Raw genomic sequence first — 3,387 nt, forward strand, 5'->3', positions numbered from 1 at the left:
CCATTAGTCTGTTTCTTGCACAGCTCTCATTTCTCTAGAGACCAGAATCTTTATCAATTCCCCATGAAGTCTTGCAGCACAAGGAGTTTTTGTCAATGTTATCTCAGGTTGTCCAAGCTCCAAGCTGTCATTCTTATCACTGGACCATCTTTCCTTTTTCTAAGTGTGCCTTTTTTAATTAATTGTACCTAGCTTATTGCTAGCAGTTATTATTCTTCTTTAGAACAATTTAAACAATGTAAGTAAGGTTATCACATAATCCAGAGCATTTAAATAAAAAATGGTTGAAATTTTATTAGCTGAATGTAATACGAGAGAAGCCTTCATTTTTGATGATTCAGCTGGCTATCTTTTTAAGTACCACGGCATTTATCATTGTTATCAAAACTGTCAATAGATCTTAGGCTTTATTACTTTTATTTAAATATCCCTTTCAGACATTTGCCACTGCCCAAAATCAGAATCAGCAAGCTGTTTAATTTGTCCATTGTATGACTTTAAGCATGTATCTGACTGGATGAGTATCTTCAGAACTCTGCCTTTCCCCATGTTTTAACTTCTCTTGGCATCTAAACCTAAACCAAAGAAGTATCTATCCACTTGTGAGACTGACACTCACAAGTATTTTAAGTGCTTGGATACCCAGAGAACAGTTTTAATACATGACAGACCAGGAGATTCTGTAACATGAAGTCTGCCAACATTGCTGTACTGGGAATGCGCCAAAGAGACAGAAGCTGTCACTAAAAATATAGCTTCTAACACCTTTGAAAATTATTTAGCCTTATTAAATCCAATGAGAGTATTAGTGGAATGGCGGGAGGTAGATCTCTCCTAAATAAATTCTGAAAATAAAACAACCCTCCAAGAATCCTTCTCCAAAAGCAAGGAATATATACATACATCAGACTGCAACCTGAAGATCCAAACTATAACCAAGGAGGCTGTTCAGTGGGACAGTGACACAACACAGAAGTTCATTTCTGGACATAAGAATTTAAATTCAACAAGCACATCTGGGTGACAGAAGTTTGCTGATGTCTTTGTTGTAAGAAGACATGAGAGAATGTGGTCACACAATATGGATTTGTTTCTTTATTCAAAGAGTAAATCAGGAATAGCAAAGCTGTTTTAGAGGAATGTCAGCATACTAACAAAACCAGCTTCTGCAATCCAGTATTTCTGAAGAGCAACTTGCTAGATTTTTAATTAAAATCTCAATATAATCTGTTCCTCTGCAGTTACTTAAAAAAAAGGACTTGCATTGAAATATTATCCAGCAGTGCAAGCTAAGGCAAAATAAAACTCCCTTTTTCCTGAATAAGGTGTCCTTATGACAGTGCTCGTATTTTACCCTAGTTTTCTGGGTGCCCAAAATGTCTCAAATGTTTAATAATTAGTGTCTGGTTCAAAGTCAGCAGCATTAAAGACTGCCTTTTCTGCTTTTCTTTGTCCAGAGGAATTCTAATATCCCAGGAAAGTACTGCCTGACTAGTCTCAGCATCATGTTCCTGTCATCTATACTGAACCCTAATAAAAATTCCTCAGAATTTTACACTATAGTCATAGTCCTCCTTAAGTACACTTAAAACTTATATCTGTGACAGAACAGTCAGTTATTATTTTATTTTTTTTTACCACCAGCCTCCTTGTCACTGTTTTTTTTAGCATCAGGGGTGGACATCACTGCATGAAAGCAATTTCAGCTTCAGAACACTTACTGCCCCCATAACAAATGTCAGGTGCACTATTATAAGGCTTGTAGAAAGTTAATAGCAAAGCACAGAATCACAGAACCACAGAATCTCAGGGGTTGGAAGGGACCTTGAAAGACCATCCAGTCCAACCCCCCTGCCAGAGCAGGGTCACCCAGAGCACATCACACAGGAATGTGTCCAGGAGGGTTTGAATGTCTCCAGTGAAGGAGACTCCACAGCTTCTCTGGGCAGCCTGTTCTAAGGCTCTGTCACTCTCACAGTAAAGAAGTGTTTTCTGGTGTTTACATGGAATCTCCTATGTTCCAGTTTGCACCCATTGCCTCTTGTTTAGTTACTGTTTTCACTATCTATAAACAAATGTCAGGGATTTGAAAATCGGCTTCATTGAGGCTGAGTCTTCTTTAGTGAAAAGCAACCTCCCTAGAAGACAGGAACCAATGACTACATGGAGCTTATCAGGTGGTAGATGGGCTGAAGAAGGGTAATCTTCTGACTATTTCAGGAACAAAAGGAATAATGCAGGGTAGGCCAAAATGCAGGATAATAGTTGTAATTATTGATGTATGTGTATTTATGTGTTCATGGACAGACCTATAACTATAGATACCTTAACATCTTAGTTTAGCTTAGGCTTCTGTTTTTCTTGTATGGGAATTTGCTTCTTAATCTTCTGGGCTTTCTTTTTCCCCTTTTCATTGATTCAGGGTTTCCTCATTGATTCAGATTATATCTGATATAAATTATTTATGTATTATTTTTTCTCATTATCTTCGAACTCTATGCCTCAATACACTAGGAGTAAATCTAAAATCACTTATGTATGACTCCACAGGAATAACCTAATTGTGATTGCAAGCACTCAGAGTAACAACTGGATATATGAACTATGTCCATTGTTTGTTGTGAAAGATGCTGCTAATTCCTTGGAGGTTTGGGGTTTTTTTCCAAAAAAAGTGTATTCAACTCTGTAACTTGGAAAAATTGTCTTCCCTCTGAATTCACTGTATCATTGAACAAAAGGGAAAAAAAACAAGTTCATAAGTAAGACAAATAAGCAATGCAAAGTATGCATATAAACCTCAGTGTGATTTCATTTGTACTAATAGGAAAATCAGTATCAGTTTTTCAGCACTTGTCCACATAATTATTGGAGAGGTCTGTGGTTAACAAGGTCTTCAGGTCCCAAAGCAGGTTTCAGATAAAATTTAAAATCCAAGCCCCAAAAATATGATCCTGAAAACACTTCTCACTCATTTCCCTTCTCTTTAAAAAGTTGATTGTTTTATTTTGCAAGGATTTTAAAACTGTATGTGCTTCTCAGAATACACAACCCCCAAAACTCCACAAACCACATTGTGGAATCCTCATTATTAAGTTTGTATTAGGCTTGGTGCTGTGACATCTTTTCCAGGCTGAAGCTCTACATAACCTGAATAAAAGTAGAATTTTAGGCCTTTGGGAAACTTCCACATAAAGACAATAAAAAAAGACAAACAACAATAATACACTGAAGCCAATGAATTTTAGTATCTTCAATGCCAGGTGGAAGCAAAGTGAAGTGTTCGTAAGATAAAATATTCCATGTTAAGCACATTAATTCTGCATTGCCGTTCCTCTTTCTCTAAAGTAGACACCTAGAACAGGATGGCTGAATTGCACCTTTAGAGCA

Source organism: Chaetura pelagica, unplaced genomic scaffold (genome assembly GCF_000747805.2).
Source record: "Chaetura pelagica isolate M959 unplaced genomic scaffold, ChaPel_1.0 scaffold174, whole genome shotgun sequence".
NCBI lineage: Eukaryota > Metazoa > Chordata > Aves > Apodiformes > Apodidae > Chaetura > Chaetura pelagica.